The 20,284-nt window shown below is 40.5% G+C and overlaps 1 protein-coding gene and 1 long non-coding RNA gene across 4 annotated transcripts in view; both read left to right on the top strand.

The window, feature by feature from the left end:
• Nucleotides 1-20,284, top strand: part of CCDC85A (coiled-coil domain containing 85A) — a 641,780-nt gene that overhangs the window by 487,580 nt on the left and 133,916 nt on the right. The window lies entirely within an intron of this gene.
• Nucleotides 14,514-18,556, top strand: LOC148109650 (uncharacterized). The gene is made up of 2 exons (XR_015725190.1): nt 14,514-16,991; nt 17,101-18,556. It is a non-coding gene; the product is annotated as an uncharacterized LOC148109650 (long non-coding RNA).

Consider the following 20,284-nt stretch of genomic DNA (forward strand, 5'->3'; position numbering starts at 1 on the left):
TGATGCTCCCCTCAGTAGGTTACCCTGAATAAAACCCCACATAAATAGTACGGAGTGGCCTCTTCCTTTTTCAGTGTCACGGTGCCTTCTCGGACCCTCTTCTACCTTCTAACAGTGCGATCTGCCAGAGACGCATATCCTCTTTTTCCAAGACAAATTTGCATTCTGTGAAAACCTCTCCATTTAAGGTCCTCATTCTCTTGACGTTTTCTGCGGTTCTTCGCTTTTCTGACTCCATTTCCTGGTACACTCATAACCAGCACTCGCTTATGAATAAGAGATGAGCCACAGATTGTTTCGTAGAGAAGTCTTAGATGGACCTGGACTCCTGGACGGCCACTCAAGAATAGAATCAGCCTGTGTGCAGGGTCTGTCTGGGCATTTGAGCCTTGCAGCTTCCAAGGCGTTTCCATCCTATCACGGAGTCGTGCACCGCATATGCACTTGCTAGGGAGTAGATGTTTACTTAGCCGGCTGCCACTCACCCTGCTTAATAGACCGATGCTTTCCATTTTTGCTATAAAATATGTTGATGCCCTTGGCACTTGCAGCTGGAAGGATACTCCTTGGTAAGCTTGTGTATTTCCCCCTATTAATTGAATTGTTTGCTTCCTGGGAGTTACCTGTGTGTATTCCCAAGCCTGTGTATGTTGTTTGCACTTGTTATTATTGAAATCTTGAAATTTAATGAAATATCGCATAGATTGATGAACTAGAACTATAAATGAGAGTTATTTTTCTCTGAAAAAGAAATCAAATGATATGGGAAGATTCAGTAAAGGCAATTTGTCTAAGAGAGTTGTTGTCAAATTACAGATGGGCAAGAAAAGGGTAAACTATTTGGAAACAGAATTATAAAAATTAAAGATTTGCTAGGTTATAGATTTCTGACTCTTTAAAGGTTTAAGTGTTGATTTTTCACTACACTTTAAAGACAGCAAAACCAGAGAATCTGGGTGATGTATTTTGCATTGGCTTTTGTGAGCATTACAGTATAAATTCTGAGAAAAGAACTTGGTCTATATTTATCATTTTAAAAGTGATCGCCAACTTTTGAAATTAATGAAATAACCCTTGTTATGGTGTATCGTAGACCAAAGACTTGGAAAACATCCGAAGTACAGGTGCACCCCCCCCCCTTTGTTTTTTTCATCTGCTGTCATGCACAGAAGAGTATTCCCTGTTAGAACCACTGAGCTGGAACATTTCTCTTTTATAGAAGAATGCATTTCTGGACCCAGTCAGGGAGGAAGATGCGCAGGCCCTCCAGCTATTAGGGAGCCCATCAAGGATAATTGAACCATGGAGAGTTAATGTCTTTGTAAATCTGTTTTCCTGGCACATAACATTCAGGGGCACATCAGACACATTTTCCCACCCGTTGATAACAAATGTATCCTAAGTCCCCAGTATGAGATGTGACTGGGAAGTAAAGAGACCGGTTTAACCAATATGCCAGGATTTATACGTCCAAATGAGCTTGTTTTTCAAAATAATGGCAGTAGGAGGTTCAACAATTATTCCAAAGATTCTCTACTCAAAAATCACTTTTGGAACCCATTTGAAATTGCTTTTGAAGGCAATTTACATGCTACATGGGAATGCCAGTTGGCTTGTTTCAGAGTTAAACCTGACTTTAAACCAATGGTAGTTCAACCCATCTTGATCTGCCATCTTGGTTCCAAATATCTCCCTACTACTTATAAGTGCCAAGATTTTCTATTGCTAGGATATTAAAAAGCATACATTTCAGGTCTTAAAGACAGCGCCAAAGGGGAGTTTCAAAAAAGCCTTGAGCAATGGTAGCATCGCTGAAATAAACATACACCATCTAATTAAGTAGATGTTTTGAAAAGGAGCATGTTGATTTGGATATGCAAATCCTTTGTTTAAAAAGTTGAATTAGTCCTATTGTTCTACAGAAGCCATTAGCCAATTTTTCTGTAGAGGGCCAGACAGTAAATGGTTTCGACTTTGCAGGCCAGGTGTCTGTGTCACAACTATTGAACTATGCACAGGAGCAGTCAGAGACAATATGTAAACGAGTGGGCATGTCTCTGTTGCAATAAAACTCTGTTTCCAAGCACAGGCAACAGGTTGAATTTGGCCAATGGACCAAGCACTGCTCTACAGAGCTCTGAAAAATGGACGACCCTCAATAGTTAAGTCTCTATCTCATCCTCTGAAAATATAGACTGGAATCATAGCTTCCATCTTTGATACAATAATCACCATTTTAAAGGATTGCTACTTAAGTCAAAGAAGGAAAAAAATCTGACCTTCCTAACATACAATTGCAATCTGATATTTTTAGCCAGTAGCCTAAATCGGAAGTCTAAAAGGGAATTTACTTCCGTATCCAGTCAGCTGAAAGTGCTCACGACTGTGGTGTTACTGTGACCGACACTACCCCAAAGGCTGGTCGTACAAATGTCTGGAATGGCTGCGTCAGAGATTTAAGAAAGACATGATGGACATGGGTTTTCCCATTCCTCTAAATAAATCCTCTAGAATTTACTTCAACTGTCTGGTGGTACTTATTGTCTTTCCTCTCTTCCTTTCCTTCATTCCCCCTAGTAATTTTCTTCTCTCTCCCTTCCATATCTTTAAGATATAATTCACATATAAAAATCACCCATTTAAATATATATTATTGTACAAATGTGACTATACTAAAAACCAATGATACATTTGTACAATCATGACTGCAAACAATTTTAGAACATATTCATCACCCCCAAAAGAATCCTCTTTAATTTTTCATTCCATTAGTAGTCAATCCCCATTTTCCCCACAACCTGGAAGAAACCACTAATCTACTTTCTGTATTTATAGATTTGCTTATTGTGGGTTTCATATAAATCGAACCATGTAATGTACGGTCATTTGTGACTGGTTGCTTTCGTTGTAAGATAACGTTTTCAAGGTTCATATATCTTCTAGCATCTATCAGTACCTCATTCTTTTTTATTGCTGAATATACAATAGAATAATCATTGGATGCATATACCACATTTTTAAAATCTGTTCCTCAGTTGGTGAACATTTGGGTTTCCATATCTTGGCTCTTAGAAATAATGCTTCTATGAACATGTATGTAAAAAGTTTGCGTGTGAACATATGTTTTCACAGTTCTTGGATAAATACCTAGGAGGAGAATCGCTAGGTCATGTGGCACCCATATATGTTTAACGTCTTGAGGAACTGTTGGCTGTTTTCCAGAGGGGGTGTGCCATTTTTACATTCCCACGAGCGGCGTGCGAGGGTTCCAGTTTTCTACCTCCTTGTCAACACTTGTTGATGTCTGCTTTTTTATCATAACTATCCTAATGGGGATGAAGTATCTCATTGTGGTTTTGGTTTTTATTTCTTTGATGACTTACGATATCGAACACTTTTCATGTTTAATGACCATTTGTATATCTACTTTGGAGAAATGTCCATATGTCTGTCCTTAAGCCAGTGCCACACTGTTTTAATTACTTTGTGTAGTAAGTTTTGAAATTGGGAAATGTGAATCTTCCAACTTTGTTTTTTTCCCCCCCAAGAGTATTTTGGCTATTCTGGGTCCCTTAAATTTCCATCTGTGTTTTAGTATCCACTTGTCAATTTCTTCAAAAAAGGCAGCTGAAATTATGACAGGGTTTACACCGAATTTGTAGATCAACTTGGGGCATATTGCCAGCATGACAATATGGCTTCTGATTCGTTAACATGGGATGTCTTTCCATTTATTTAGATTTTCTTTAATTTCTTTCAATAATGTTTTGCAGTTTTCAAAGTACAAGTCTTATACCTCTGTTAAATTTATTCATGTTTTATTCTTTTTGATGCCCTTATAAATGGAATTGTTAATTTCATTTTTGGATTGTTCGTTGCTAGTATATAGAAATAGAATTGACTTCTGTGTATTGATCTTATGTCCTGCAATCTTGCTGAACTCATTTATTATGATAGTTTTTAATGGATCCCTTAGAATTTTCTATATAGTAGATCATATAATTTGCAAATTAGGCATTTTTTTAAAAGAATCTATTTTACTGGACTTGGTTAACATCCTTTTTCATGGCCCTCTGTAACTGTTTCAGACTTTGATCACCATGGTTAAGTCTCCTTCCCAGCAGCTATACCCTCTGATCTCAGCAGCTGACCTTCTAGAATGACAAAAAGGCTGAGAGATAAATAACACTATATGTGTGGGAAATCTCAAGCAATCTCCAGTACCAACATCTTAACTGCAAGTCAAAGAGAGGATGAAAAAATAAATTTATCTTTTGTAGCTCAAGCTCATTTATTAAAAAAAAAAGTCTATGTTAGAATAGTAATGAGAGTTTTTTTTTTAAAAGAAATTATTATTGCTTTTATTAATAGTGAGAGTTGGGGGCATCTGGGTGCCTCATTCGGTTTGGAGACTGACTCTTGGTTATGGCTCAGGTCATGATCTCAGAGTCAAGGGTTTGAGCCCCATCCATCTCTGTGCTCAGTAGGGAGTCTGCTTGAGATTCTTTCCCCTCCCCCCTACTCTTTCCCCCACTCATGTTCTCTCTCTCTCTCTTTCTTAAATAGATAGATAAAATCTTGAAAAAAAAATAGCTTTTGGCTTTGGGTGGTCTTGCTTAGGACATTTACTCAGAGCAGTGGGCCAGTGAGATTAAAATCATTAATTTGATCCCTGTGTTAGGCAGTCTTATAATGACACACCGTCAGCTGTCATGAGGTGGTGGTGAAAGATAAATTGAGCCTATGAAGCCTTGGGCATCATGGAAATGGAACTCAGTGTGTCAAGCTGGAAGAGGCTCGGTCATGTTCTCTTGGTTTATGAAGGATAGGCAGGGTTGGGCCATATGGCTTCGCAAATTGTGCATTGAACAACTCCAGGGAGTGCAGTTCACGTAGACTAAAATGTACCATTAGCTCATAGTCTTGCGATAGGATTACATATTGTCAGAACTCAAAGCCTTTTAGATTTGCTGGTAGAGAATTCAGTTTTGAATATTCATTTACATTCTACAACTCAACCTAGATTCCTAATTCTTGGGTTGGCTTTAGTCCACTCCTGCCACTTCTTGGTTGTTTTATTGTTTTGGTATTTTCAGCAAGTGTTAAAGGGAGTTGTTAAAGATAAATTGATACTTAATTGAGCTTTTCTCCTTGATATAGTCAACAAAATTTAAAAAGAAAATTTTAAAAAATGTAGAGCTTTTTTTCCTTCTATATACAGAAATATATCCAGCTACCTGAATAGTGTGTGTGTCAGAAAACAAAGTATATGAATTTCTTTTAGAATGCTAGGGTATCAAAGTGGGTAGATTTTGAGAAATCATTCGATCTGACGTCCAGTTAACACACACCCTCCATACCACCATCAGTGGCTTACTGATCATCCTCCACTTGAGGAACTTTGGTTTGTGGGACCTTATTTTGTTTGAAAGCCACCAATAATCAATTTTGGACATATTTTCTGTCAGAAAGTTATTTTTGTTGGACTAAAATCTGCCCCTTGCTGTCATTCCCCCCACCTCCCGTTATGTCCTCTCTTTGGTTTATGCTTAAGACTTTATAGAGTAGATCTCATAATTTTTCAAAGTAAAAATCCTTTGTTAGGTAAAGATGTTTATGACATCTCCACCTAAATCTTTCCTGGTTATACAACCTAGAGAGTATTCCTGATACATTTTCCAGATATCTCATTATCCTGATTGACAGAATGTACTGAGAGCAACACAAGGCCCCTCTTAAAATGCTTCACAGAGAACTGAATATAATTTTCAGGTGTGATATCATTGCAAGGTACAATGGAATTATTACCTGCCAAGTCAGGACATATGTAACATGCTTAAGACTCTAGGCTTTGGAGTCAAAGACACTGGAATTTAAATTCCAAGCCTGTTACTTACTAGCTTTGTGGGGAAGTTACTTGAATGTGCTTCATTTCCTTATCCATAAAACAAAGCAGCTCCTCTAGCCTGTGGATTTCATGAGGGCAGGAACTGTATCTGTTTTGCTTTGCTTTCCATCAGTTATCCAGTTCGTAGAACAGTGCCCATAGACCATAGTGTGTGCTCATTAAATATGCATTGAATGGATGTGCGAAACGATGCTGTCGCATAGAGCTGGTAGCATTGAAAGCACTTAGCACAATGCCCAGAACTTAGCATTCACTCATTTTTAAAATGCTTTTTAAGCAACTGTATTATACCTTATATTGAACCTCCATTCAGCTAAAAGTCCAAGATCTTTTACTCCTGAAATCCTACTTTCCCGGTTTGATCTTTTTAACCTCAATGCGTATTGTTACATTACATTTGGTGTTAGCTTTGCTATTGCGTCATTTCTTTCTTCTGTTTTGTTGAACTGTTGTACCTTCATTGTATCTCCCAAATGTTACCATTCCTCCGTCCTCCCACTCTCCCCATTGGCTTTATAGGATTAATGAATTCACCCACCATGGTAGTCACACCTTTGAAATCTCTCTAAAATTTCTGCCCACAGTTTTGACACCTGACTTCATAGCTCAAGTAGAGGCTGTTCGCATGGACCGGGACTGTAGCTTTGGGGTTTGGTACCCAGATATTGGTGGCTTTTTCTTTGTTACATGAATACTTGCAGGGATGCATCCTGAGTAATTTCAACAAGCGAATTCTAGCACTAAAAGGTGCAAAAGCTAATGAAAAGCATTCAGTAACTGACAATGCGTGATTACAGCTAATGTGGGAAGAGTGACTTTGCTATGTTTTTACATGGCTGCAGAAATCTGCATAGCTGCGTAGAATCCTTCTTTATTATTAGTTCTGCGCACTGAGTTTTCGGAAATTGAAGAATCCACAGCTGACTGTGTCCAGTATAAAAATCAAATGATTTGATACGAGTCTTATTTCTTCTTTCTTTTTTCTTTTATTTATTTATTTTTTAAACTTCATTCTGTAATCAAGATATCCTGTTTCTATATCCTTTCTATACAACTGAGAATGTTAATCAAGGTCTCAAATTGTATCTTAGCAAAAGTGTGTTGCTTGGCAACAGAAAGGAAGATATAATGTTTTTAGATTTTAAAATAATGCAGGGGGTTATTATTCATTTTTTTATTAAAATGATTTCATTATTTGTGGAAAAATAGCCTGGAGGGAGAAGAAAATGGACAACGGTATCGGTATTTTTTTTTTGTATTTGTCTTCTAAGAAATATTTTAAGCAGGGGTTGGTGTTTGTCCATTTGAGCTATGTAGTTACTCTGGCTGAGACTCGAGCTCCTGGTTTGAAGATTTGCCCGGCCTACTCATTACAGACAGAGGTCTAACCTCTGTCCCCTGTGTGAGTTCAAGGGCCTTGGAGGCCTTTTTCAGAACCACCCCCCATCCCCATCCTGTGGGCTTGAGTTTGTTGCTGGTCTGTCCCTTTTGAAATGTGCTTACCTTGATTTTAAGACTTGTGAAAGACTCAGTGTTGTGCACACCGAGCCTTCCTATTTCAGAATCCTGGAAAAGACTGAATTGCTGAGGGATTGAGATGCTTTTTCCCCAAGGACGTGGCACAGAGCAGAGCTGAGTACAAAAGTTTCCTCATTGAGCATCAAGGAATAACTATGTAACGAAGAACTTCCTTTGTGAAGCTGGCCAGTCCAGTACTACTTTCTGACTCTGCTAATTACAAGCTCTGTGATATGAACAAAATTCTTAACATCTCTGTGCTCTAGTTTCCTTCTCCATAAACTGAGGATATTAATAGTACATACCATTATAAGGTTGTTCTCAGAATTAAATAAAGCAGTACACTATTTGGCACACGGTAAGTATACAATAACACATTTGCTCTTTTATTATTAGGCATTAAAAGGCAAGAACCTAAAAGCCTATGCATTATCTTCTTTTTCCTCTTATTTCTTTACTGGTACTCCACTTGACTGTATTAAGATGCAAAATTAAGTTGGGAGAAGTTTTAATATACCTTCTAAACTTTATATTCATTGGATAATAATATGCTTAAATAAGGAACTTTCACATTAAGGCTTGGCGTTTGCAAATAAAGGGATGGGATACTTATGATTGCAAAGCTTCTGAAGACCCTAAACTTCATCCTGGTGAGGAGTATCTTTGTTATGCAAAACCAAGTCAAGGGCAGGATTTTCCCACCATAGACAAGGATTGCTGAGACATAGGTACTTTTACCAGCAGAATTAGGACCTATCCCCCATCCCTTCTGTTTGGAAATTTTGGGGGGTTTTTGGATGTATCCAAAGTTTCATTTGTCTATTTCATATCGTGTGTGTGTGTGTGTGTGTGTGTGTGTGTTCTGGTATTTGTTTCATAAAGAACTTAATCCTACCTGATCGAGACATAGACTCATGTCTGTGAATATCTGTACTATTTAGCAACTGTTTTATTTCCTCCTTTTGATTGGCTGAGTTTTTTGGACATGTGTAATGTTTTCTCTAGCTTTTTAATAGAGGAACTGGAAGCATTTTATTTTTCAGGTAAGATAATTAACATTGTAGCCAGTAATCATGGCAAACACCATGGGTCAGTGATTGCCAGTCATCTTAGACCTTAGTTTTGCAGTTTTGTTAAAACTTGGATAATGGTGGCAAGTCCAGAGTGTAGAGAAGAGTATGGGAAAAAGTAAGAGAGGAAAAGGAGCAGCACATTTGCTATCATAGACCTCTGATTTTTGCTCAAGGGGACCATAAACTTGTTTGTGTTTTGTTTTGTTGTGAAAAATAGAAGAATCAAGTTGAAGCACGGTTATAAACAGCCAAATCTATAAGTCTAGATTTTTCTTCTAAATGAAACGTGAAAAGGTGATCAATTTTTCCAAACAGTAAATGGGACAAATTCGGCTTAAAGAGGCTACATGGTCTTTGTGTTGTATCTGAGGCAAAGATGAATCAGTCTCAACAAATGAGTTTTCGCCAGGCAATCAATAGAACTTTCACCCTGAGCTCCCTTTGCTTCAGCACTCGCAAGATGTACCTGAATTTGGACTTTGATACTGTGCTAGGAAACTTTGTTTCTTCACTGTCAGAATTTTGGTGATGTCAATGCAGATCTTAATGTTGTCCATAAAATTATTGAGTATTGCTGAAGCAATTTTTTTTTTTAATACTGGACAGTGTCATTTTCAGAATCGGCCAGGGAAATTTAGCCAGGTATTAGGCAATACCGAGCCCAACATATCCAACATTCTATTCTCTGTAGCTCATGGTTAGTTTCATTTTCTGTGTTTCAAACATTTTCTTAAGGGTGGATGAAATTTGCACAATTATTTAGACTAATCGAACTAAATAAACTCTTCTCTGCTTGTGATATTAGTAACTCATGACTGATCATTTAGGAACATAGACCTACTCTAGGGATAGATACCTAGGGCAGATGATGTAATTCCTGGACACTGGCAGTAAAAGTACAAATAGTTGTTGTTTTCCATGCTCCCTACTCTCTTAATTAGACATTGAAAACCTCATAAAAGAAATAATGACTCATTCCTTTTTATAGGCAATCCCAGGCGTTCATATTTATTTTCCTGCTATGAGAACTATTGCTGCTTAACTGCAAAGTCGAGATTATTTTCCAGTGGTTTTAAGCTTGATGTTGGAAATGACATGGTAAAAGCATAAATGGAACCCTCTTCCTCTGCTCTTCCTGTGGCCACTCCCTCATGTCATTCAAGTCTCAGAGTCCCCCCAGAGCACCCAGTTTAGAGAAACCTCTCTGCTTCTGACTCCGGTTTATTTTTTTTGTTCAAAGCAGTAATCCCACTTAAATTTCTTGCGTATTTGTTTATTTTGTCTTGTTTGTTGTCTTTTCATCTACTCAAATGTGAGCTCCATGAGTGGCAGGACCTCAGCTGTCACTCAGCTCTTGCTTCTTGCCCCCCCCTACACACACACACCTCCTGCTCCCCAGTACTGACCTTCTAAGAGGGCATGGTTGGTGTTGGTGCTGGGTAGAGGAATACTGGAGGAAATAAAAGAGTAAGAACGAACTGTTCTTGGTTCAGATAATGCTTTTTTGTCATACACTTGAGCTACTGAAGGTGACTTAGGTGCTTAAGTGATTTGCAAAGCACGATCTCTTGCCTGCTTCCCTGGCTGTGCTTTCTCTTACGCCTGGGCTCTTGGTCTTCCCTTCTCGACCTCTCAGTGTCAGAGGATGCTCTTCTAGATACCTCCCTTCCTTACCTACGTCTTTAGGTGATTTCCTCTGGTCCCATGGATTTCAGTACTAACTACAGAGGACTCCCAAATCTGTACCTACAGCCATGACTTCTCTGCAGGATTCAGACTCGGATAGAGAAATACCTATTTAGCATTATCACTAGGATGTCTAAGTGTCGAAGGCTCTGGATTTCTTCTCCAGAGCTACTTCTCCCATGGAAGTGGCACCCGTTGCTCAAGCCAAAAATTTACTACTTGCATTTGATGTCTTGCATTTCCTTACCGTCCGCATCCAGTCCATTGAGTCTGCTCCCCACATATAGATTGAAAAATGTTTTCTGTATATGAAATGGAGGGGTGTGTGTGTGTACACACATTTGCATTAGTGATTTCCCCCCGAAGAGTATGGTGGTTTAGTGCCTTGTCCCCATCGTCAGCAATGTGTCTGGCCCATCGTGACAGCTAAAGGATTTGCTGAGCGAATGAATACATGATTATGCTCAAAGGGATCTGCGATTTGAAAGACATTAAGAATGACTGATACCAAAAAAACAGTAGATTTGTGCTTTGGGATTTGTCTTTTGCACTGTTGTAGGACCAGCGCCTTTTGTGTTGTGCAAATACAAACATCTCGGAAATGTGCCCATGGAAGAAGAAAGGCTTGCATGTGAGCTAAGAAGGCAAGGCCGTGAACTCGGCAGGCTGTCCAGCTTTTGGTAAACCTAGGCTGCTGGACCGATGGACAGGAAAGGAAACTGAGGCTGTGATGGGTTACGTCACTAGGCAGATGACACAGCTGGTGACTGAGAGGCGAGTCCTGGAGCCCTGTCTTTCTTTCTTTCTTTTTTTTTTTTTTTAAAGATTTTATTTATTTATGTGACAGAGAGATAGCCAGCGAGAGGGAACACAGCAGAGGAGTGGGAGAGGAAGAAGCAGGCTCCCAGTGGAGGAGCCCGATGTGGGACTCGATCCGGGAACGCCGGGATCACACCCTGAGCCGAAGGCAGACGCTCAACGACTGCGCTACCCAGGCGCCCTGGAGCCCTGTCTTTCTGACTACAGAGCCTGTTCTGTAATGAGAAATCTACACAGCTTTCTTGTCTCATCTTTTTGAGACATAGCAGAGGGAATACATGTTAAACATTTGTGTTGGGGAATCCTGGCACGCTCTAAAGCAAGAGTCAGCCAACTTTTTCTGTAAAAAACTAGATGATAAATATTTAGGCTGGGTTTCTGGGCCAATAGGTCTCTGTCATAACTACTCAGCTCTACTATTATGGTGCCAAAGAAACCATAGGCAAGATGTAAACAAAGGGATGTGGCCGTGTTCCAATCAAACTTTATTTATGGACACTAAAATTTGAATTTTAGATAATTTCACGTGTCACAAAGTGTGTTGAAAGAACTTCCTTTTCAACTGTTTAAAAATGTGAAACTCATTCTTTGCATCTGGGCCATACAAAAACAAGCAGTAGGCTGGACTCAGCCCAGGGACCGTCGTTGGCTGACCCCTGCTCTGAGGGATGTTATCAGAGTTTTCAAGAGCTGTATTTGAGAATCTAAGAATGGCCTTCATGACGACCTCTGAATTGTAGCTACTGTAGGCTCCTTGAGGGAAGGCCCATGGGATGTGTTATTTACCATGTTTTTGTTTGTTTGTTTTTTACCAGTGCTTGCTTGAGCTGACCCCATTTTGTTAAGTCCGTTTTGCAGTCTGCAAGGGAAAAAAGATCCTCAACATTTTAGGTCAAAAGAAGAAGGGGAAAAGTCAGCTGATGCATAATCCAATTGGAAATGTACCGAGGGTGGAGTTATTTTTCAAGTATTATTTTCACACTTCCGTGCGAAGATCTTGGGGGATAAAATTTATTCCCAAGGTTCACTGGCACAGCACCTGACTGAAACGCTGGCTAGAACATCTTTCCCTGGCTGTGCGTGTTCACCAGCCCCTGAAGGACGGATATCTGTCCTTATACTTAACGCTGTCACACAGGTATTGCTTGTTACGGTGCTTTTTTACTTCCAAATTCTCTCTTTCCAGCCTAACCACATTAAAATGAGAAAGTCTGCTTCTTGCTTTTTTAATGCAAGGCGGTTTGGGGTGTTCACTTAACTCTCGTTTCTCCATGAATGAGAATAGCGCGCAGGCTCACATGTGCTGCTGAGTTCCTTCTTTCAGGAGGGAGCTTTCTCCTTTCCCTCCTTACCTCTGGGTGCTTCTCTCCTGACAGTCGTCTCAGTCTGCCATCTGTGGTGGTTTTTAGGTAGGGTGCTAGCTTTGTTTCTGTCATTTCATTGGGCTTTGGAAGGGCAGGTCTTTCTTTTCTGTCTTTGTGGACTCAGCAGCTCTTAGCATGTCTGCGTGGCCCTGCGTGGGACCTCAGGAAATAGCTGTTGAATTGGACTGGCCCCCCTCTGAGCCTGCTCAGCCTTTCTTTTTTAGCTACTGCTCTTATCAAATAAAAATAAATCTACAATTTTTAAAATTAAACCTCTATGGGGGCACCTGGGTGACCCAGTCAGTTAAGCAACTCACTCTTGATTTTGGCTCAGGTCATGTGATCTCAGGGTCTTGAGACAGAGCCCCTCATTGGGCTCTGTGCTCAGGGGGGTATCTGCTTCTCTCTCTCTCTCCCTCCCGCCCCTGCCCCTCCCTCCACTGGCAAGTAGGTGCATGCTTGCTCTCTCACCCTTTATCTCTCTCTCAAAATCTTGAAAATCCATGAAGGCTTTTTTTGTTTTTTTTCCTCTTGGGTTTCATGTTTACTCCCATCTGGGTTCTTTTGGGACTCCTCAGTGTTTTCCTCAAAGTTGCCTGTTTCACTTCCATCAGCTATCATTTATCATCCACTTTTTTCTCCTCTCCATGTTTCATTTCCCTTTGAAATATGCATGTCCTCTGGAGCCAGCTTAGACCTTTCTTAAAGATATTCAGAATTGATCTAGTCTTTCTAGCCCCTAATTATGTATTCCTCTTCCTTCACCTGAGTATTTACACATTCTTTTCTTGTCCTGCCTATTTGCTGACTTAGGGAAGACACGATGGTTTAATTATTTGGTGAATAATAATTACCACATTATGAAAGGTTGACCAGTTTTTATCATCTCTGCTGATAGAAATAGCTTAGATGTTCCCATATACCTGTAAGCCTGGGCATAAATGAGTTGATCTCAGGTTGTGGAAAACCGTTTACTAAAATCAGAAACTAGTCAAAACAGATGTAAGGTTTTGGGGTCATTAATCTCCATTAAACTTCCTGGAGACGTATGCGCAAGCTAAAAATCTCTTCAGTGGAATTATATGAAATGCCATCTTCCATGGTGTGCGGTGTGATAGCAGAAAAATATAAAGGTAAATACTACCCGAGGACTCTTAATCTGCAAACTTATCTAAATAAAAATGGATAATCTCATTACTTGGACTAGTTAATAGAGTAGGCGGGGGAAGATTTCTGCATAGATTCCTTCTGTAATTTCTTGTCAAGGTCCTCTTACTGTAGAACCAACCAGAGCCTTGATGAAATAACTGTCATTAGATGTACTTTGAAAAATAATTTAATACCATGGGAGACTTATTTGATACTGATTTTTTACACATACATGAAAAAGATAAATTAGGGGAAAGCTAGAACTAATAAGGCGAGCCTGGGTGGCTCAGTCGGTTAAGTGTCTGCCTTCAGCTCAGGTCATGACCCCAGGGTGCTGGGATTGAGTCCCACATTAGGCTCCCTGCACATCGGGGAGACTGCTTTCCCTATCCCTCTGCTCCCCCCCCCCAGCTCTATCAGTCAAATAAATACATAAAATCTTAAAAAAAAAAAAAAAAAGACTAATCAGTGAGAGAAACAGAATACATCAAATACTAAAAAGAGATGAGGTTTTCTCCTCAAAGTTAGTATTTATCTATGTTTCTTGAGCAAATGTGTGTTGTGCACCTAGTGTTGAACACAGGCATTGATGCCATGACACTACGTATCTTGAAGGTTGGTCAGTCTAGCAGAGGAGAGAGAGATGTACAAAATCAAATGGAAGTTCCATCCAGATGGTACTAAAAAGCTCTGTAACAACTGAGAGAGACTGCAAGTTTTGGGAAGTAGGATGAGAAATCCTTGTGCAAGAGGTAAGAGGTGTGTTTGAGATCCCCTTTGCGGGGGGTGCACGGTAAGTAGGAGAGCGTTCCTGTCAAGAACCAAAAGGGAAGAGCTGCAAGGCAGTACGGAGTTGTTTGGGGTTCAGGGAATATTGCTGAAAACACAAGTGTGGAGTTTGAATACTGTTAGGGGTGATGATGATAATAATAATAATAATAATAGTAGTAGTAGTAGTAGTAGTAGTAGTAGTAGTAGTAGTAGTAGTAGTAGTAATAACAATATGGCAGAACAATATCTTGCTTCCAGGGAGTAAGCACTGGGAGCACTGCAGGAAAAGTCCATGTGCACTCAGTCCCTGGTACCTAGCGCGCACTCTTCGACTACTCTTCGGAGGACAGTAGGGAGCTGCTGTCTGTGTTTGAGCAGAGGAGTGGCACGGTCATGTGCCTGATGCAATGGGGAGGGGGGGGCCTTGATGCAACTGGGAGACCAGGAGAGGTGACCAGGTGTGTTCTGGGCCTGACTCCGAGTCCATTTCTGGTCTTGACCTCTCCCTTGAGTTGGAAGTCAAGCACACGTGGTAACGAGAGGGGAGGTGAGAGGATGGTGTCCTGTCCAAACGGAAGAGGAAGAGCAGCTAACTCATGCATGGTTGAGGAGCCGTGACCTCACACTTCTGGACATTTCATGAGAAATTCATTTGCATTTTTTCTTAATTCTCCGCCCACATTTTACATATTTTCTTTCGGGATCTAAAAACATCCTGCACGGTATGGGGACAAGGGGTGATGACTTGGGGCAGACGAGAGAAAACAAGCATGCAGTTTTGTGGAGGAAGGACAAGAACCCGGATCTCCCGAAGGCGTACTTTTGTCCCTGTCAATGGCTGCCCCGGCGTTTTGGCCTCGTATTTGTGCACGTTGGTCAGGCTGCTTCTGTCCCCATGGTTCTTATTCCTAGTCTCACGCCTGAATGTGTGAATGATGCAGTCTAGAGTGTCTTTTCGGCTAGGACAAAGTAGGGCCCACCCCTGCAGACGACAGATTCTATCCTATTCTTTTTGTCTTGTCTAGCTTTCCTAGGAACTTATTCACATGACTCATCAAAATATTTTCGTTGGTCGTTAATTCGTGCAAAGTGCTGCTTTGGTGCAAAGGGGCATTTCTAAATGCTTCTTATTTCGGCATTTCTTTTATACTGGGATTCCCACTGGAGATAGATCCGTAATCTACAACCTTGCCAAGAGGGCTAACCACAGACCTCGCCCAGTGTGGAGAGCTGCTCACTTAAATACGGCTCGGGCACTTCATCAGAGCCAAACAGATGTTCTCTTTAGATGCCTGTCATGACTCAGCACTTGCAATTTACACTCAGTTCTTCAAGCTTATTGCTACAGTTATACTTCAAATAACAGGCCGACTTAGCTCTTTGACTGGAAAGGTGGGTGCCGGAGGCAGAAAGAAGGGTCTGCAGGTGTTTCTGCTGTAATGTCCCCTTTCCACCATGATGGAAATTCAATAGATTAATACCGTAAGGGAATTTAGTAGAGAAAAAAAACCACATAAGCATCTTGATCGTTAATAATAATCCCTCATGTTTATCAAGCTCTTTGTTAGGCAATTTACACGAACATCTCCTCCCTATTTCAAAGATAGACTGCATTTGGGAGGTTAAGGAATTCAGTCCCGATCTTCTCAGCTGTGTGCAGTGGAGCGAAGATTCACACTGAATCTCATCTCTGTTTTGGGGCAGTCTTCACCGTGGTGCTCCACTGCCTCTAGCCGTTGAACGATAACAAAATGAACAAAGTTGGCTGCAACAGAATGGTTAATGACGTGGCGTTTGTTTGGAGATGAAGAAGGTGATACGGGCTAGGTGCCTCCTGTCGGTGGCCGGATAGAGGTCGGGAGCTTGCTGCGGCGCGCGGGCCGGGTTACGTGCGAAACCCTTGTTTTCGTGTGGTAGCCTCATGGCCACGTTACAGGGTAGATAGCATTACGTCCGTTTTACAGAGTCGAAAGCTGAGAGTTGAGGAGGCAAAGGGAACTCCTCAAGTTCATCCCCAGCCAGTTCGTTGTGGAGCTGGGCTTTGAACCCAGGTCTGACCATCCCGTTTATCTCTGCTGCTGTGAGGTAGACGGCTGAGAGAAGAGCAGCGCTCCGCGGTCAATGCTGCCGTTCAAAAGGTACGTCATGTATCCTTTTATTAAAAATACAACTCGTCCATGGAGCAGTCTTGATAGCCCGTAGTTTCGTTTGGTTGAACATTGCACAAATACATCTAGAATATGGAGAAAAACCTTTGAAAAGTATTTGGAGGCTTTGTGTTTTTTTTTTTTAAGATTTTTTTAAATTTATTTATTCGACAGAGAGATAGAGACAGCCAGCGAGAGAGGGAACACAGGAAGGGGGAGTGGGAGAGGAAGAAGCAGGCTCATAGCGGAGGAGCCCGATGTGGGGCTCGATCCCAGAACGCCGGGATCACGCCCTGAGCCGAAGGCAGATGCTTAACAGCTGTGCCACCCAGGCGCCCCAGAGGCTTTGTTTTTATGGGGGTACCTGCTTAATTAGAGCAATGAAATGGTGCAATTTGTTCACCTGCCCATTCGTTTTCCCTTCAAAGAATGGATCACTTTCTTAATACAAGACCACTTGTTAGGTACTGTGCGAGAAGAATAAACTTGTATTATTTCGAGTCATGGGCACAGTCTACACAGAACCAGCCCTTTTCCTGGAGGATGGACTCATTTGGTAAGTCATCGTGTACGCTTGGAACCGTAGCTGTGTGGCTCTGAGATGAGTGTTAGCTAAAACTGACTTAATTACTTTGTATCTTTTTATTTTGTGTTCTCCTCATGAGATGGGGCATCCGACTCATACGCTGGATACTTATCTAAGAGCAAAATGGATCCTTATGCGTAAGAATTCGCTTGGCAGCTAAAAAATAAATGTAAGGAAACTTGAAAAGAAAGGTAGGTTTCCTCTCTAAATTGTGCCGAAATTTAAAATGTTGAAGAGAGAAGAGTGTGCTTTTGAGGTTCCCGAATAGACATTTTTCATTGAGCTGGTTGTCAAGGTCACTGTATAACTATGGAGTACGCACAGACAGCCTGTTTGGGTCAGAAAGATAATGAAATGTCCTGAGACTCAAGGTACATGTCCTCCTGTTTGCTTTGTTCAAAAGTGGGCAGGAGAGAGAAACCTCTGGATGATGGAGCCCAGAAGAGAAATGGCAGAAAGCAACCTGCTTATAAAGGCCGCTCGACGAATGCCTCGTGTTGGCTGACAGACTGCTCTCTGTAGGCTTTATCTGGCATATTCCTGTTTCCTCTTTGAAATAACTTTGCAGGAAGCTATGTGTCGCGGGGAGCTGGCCACATGCATCTCAGTTGGAAGCACGTAGTGAGGGTCTGGAGCCTTGTAAAACAGCTCTGACATACACTGAGACATAGAGCTTATTTGAGAAATAAATTGGCAGTGTTCGTTTTTATGATGAAGAATCATTTTAAAGTATTTGGGGGATGACTTTTGCTTTCCTAAGGGTGTTCCTCATTGATTCTTCAGACCAAGCTAAAGATCTTTTCCAGGTTTTGGATTTTGAAAAAGGCCTGGCCTGGCCTCGTTCAGTGACCACGTTGTTCCGATTGCTCAGTGACGGCCACTGGCAAGATGACGCGGTCATTTGTTTGAGGATGTCCTCGGAAGGTTTTTGGAATCCTACTTTCAAGGACCGTCATAACTTGGTCCTTTTATCAACTTGTCGCTTTATGTACTTATCTCTGTTCTGTGGCAAGTTTTTAATGGAATTGCTTGATTTTTTGTTTTAACCAAGATTTGCATAATCTTAAAATCTACATAGCCCTAGGGATCAAAACTTTTTAAAAATTGAGATGTAATTCACATACCGTAAAATTCACCTTTTAAAAGGGTGTGGAGTAAATTCACAGGATGTGCAACCATCAATACTGGGTAATTCCAGATTGAATCCTTGCCATCGCTCAGAAAAGAAACCTCGTACCTATGAACAGTTGCTCCCTGTTTCCCCCTCTCTCGATCCCTAGCACCCACATACATACTTTCTGTCTCTATGAATTTGCCTATACTGGGCATTTCATGCAAATGGAATCATGCAATGCATGATCTTATGTGTCCACCGCTTTCACTTAGTATGATGTGTAAGGTTCGTCCATATTGTAGCAGGTCAGTACTCTAGTTCTTCTTAAGGCTGTGTAATAGTCCACTGTATGGATGTACCATCTTTCATCCATTCATCAGTTGATGGACATTTGAGTTTCCTTTTTTTTTTTTTTTTTTTTGGCTATTAGAAATCATGCTGCTGTGAATATTTGTGTACAAGTGTTTGTGTGGACATATGTTTTCAATTCTTTAGGGAGTGAAATTGCTGCACCATATGGTGACTCTGTGATTAACTTTTTGAAGAACTGCCAAACTGTTTTCCAAAGTAGCTGTACCATTTTACATTCCCACTGGCAACATATAAGGGTTCCAGTTTTGCCTTATCCTTGTCAACATTTGTTCTTGTCTGTCCTTTGGCTCATTGCCATCCTAGTAGGTGTAAATGGTATTTCTTGTAGTTCTGATTTGCATTGCCCTAATGACTAATAAACATCTTGTCATGTCTTATTGGCCATTTCCATGTATTATTTCGATAAATGTCTATTTAAATCTTTTGCCCATTTTTTATTGGGTTTCTTTTTAAGAGTTCTGTGCATATTATCTGATTACATGTTGCTTATCAGATGTAATTTGTAAATACTTTTTCTCATTCTGTGGGCTTTTATTTTCTTGACTGTGTCCTTTGAAGTGCAACAGAACTTTAATTTCTATGTAGTCAAATTTACCCATTCTTAGACTGCTTGTGCTTTTGATGTCATGGCTGAGAAACCACTGTCTGACCCACAGTCATGAAGATTTATGCCCATGGTTTCTTCTAAGAGATTTGCAGTTTTGCCTCTTACTTCTCATTTTTTGATCCATTTTGAGTTAATTTTTGTATATGGTACGAGGTAGAGGTCCAGCTTCATTCTTTTTCATGTGGATATACAGTTGTCCCAGTACCATTTGTTGAAAGATGATTCTCTCTCCATTGAATTGCTTTGGCACCCTTGTTGGAAATCAGTCATATATAAATGTGAGAGTTTATTTCTGGACTCTGTTTTATTCTGATCTATATGCTCTTACGGCAGTGCTAAACTGTCTGGATTATTCCAGCTTTGTGGTAAACCTTGAAATTGGGAACGTGAGTCTTCCAACTTTGTTGTTGTTGTTTGTTGTTTGTTGTTGTTGTTTCCAAGATTATTTTGGTTGGTCTGGATCTCTTGAATTTCTGTATGTATTTTCATATGGGTTTGTGAATTTCTTCAAAGAAACCAGCTAGATTTTTTTCTAAAGAAGATTTTATTTATTTATTTGAAAGAGAGACAGAGAACACAAGCAGGGGAAGGGGCAGAGGGACAAGCAGACTCCCTGCAGAGTGGGGAGCCTGACATGGGGCTGGATCCCAGGACCCCGAGATCATGATCTGAGCCAAAGTCAGACACTTAACTGACTGAGCCACTCAGGTGCCCCAAAACCAGTCAGGATTTTGATAGGGATGGTGTTGACTGTAGATTAGTTTGGGGAGTAGAACCATCTTAGCAATATTAAGTCATGATTGGTGAACATGGACTATCTTTGCATTTATTTAGGTCTTTAGTTTCTTTCCACAGTATTTTATGGTTTTCAGGGTATACATTTTGCATGCCTTTTGTTAAATTTATTACCAAGTATTCTTTTGATGCCCTTGTAAACAAGTGAAATAGTTAATTTCATTTTTTTGGATTTTTTATTACTAGTGTGCAGAAATGCACTTGGTTTTTGTATCCTGCAAACTTGCTGAACTCACTAATTAGCTCTAATATTTTACTTGTGGATTCTTTAGGGTTTTCTAAATACAAGATTATGCCATCTACAAAGAGAGTTTTTACTACTTTTCCAATATGGTTGCTTTCTATTTCATTTTCTTGCCCAATTTTTCTAGCTAA

This window comes from Ursus americanus, chromosome 7 (assembly GCF_024610735.1).
Source record: "Ursus americanus isolate L20-20 chromosome 7, mUrsAme1.1.p, whole genome shotgun sequence".
NCBI classification, from domain to species: domain Eukaryota; kingdom Metazoa; phylum Chordata; class Mammalia; order Carnivora; family Ursidae; genus Ursus; species Ursus americanus.